The sequence below is a fragment of the Pygoscelis adeliae genome, unplaced genomic scaffold (genome assembly GCF_000699105.1).
Source record: "Pygoscelis adeliae isolate BGI_AS28 unplaced genomic scaffold, ASM69910v1 Scaffold348, whole genome shotgun sequence".
NCBI lineage: Eukaryota > Metazoa > Chordata > Aves > Sphenisciformes > Spheniscidae > Pygoscelis > Pygoscelis adeliae.
Window position 1 is genome coordinate 417,848 of NW_008825307.1, and position 440 is coordinate 418,287.

Consider the following 440-nt stretch of genomic DNA (forward strand, 5'->3'; position numbering starts at 1 on the left):
GCAGGGCCAGCACCCTGCCCTGGCAGCGCACAGTGCACAGATGCTGCCGTCTGCAGCCCTGCCCTCGCGCAGCTGTGGTGCTGGGCAGAGGTGCATGGTGCTCAGCCCCCCCAGCGCCTCCAGCCTCAACCACCTGGGCACCCCTCAGCCTGGCGTGCTCATTATAAAGCTGTTTATTGCCATTTAAATTACTCTGTTAAATAAAACATGGTGGGATTTAGGAAACGCCTGATTGTCTGGTGGGAGCCCAGGGTCTGGCTGGGGGCTGCAGAGGGGCTGGGGCAGGGCCAGGACCTGCAGCTCTGCTGGGGGATGACTGGGGGGCTCTGCCCCGTGGTGTGGTCAGGACATGCCCAAGGGGGACCGAAGGCCCGGCCCGGCCCTGTACCGCACGGGAGGGGTGTGGGTGGTCCCCAGCGGGGCAAGGCTGCGAGCGAGGC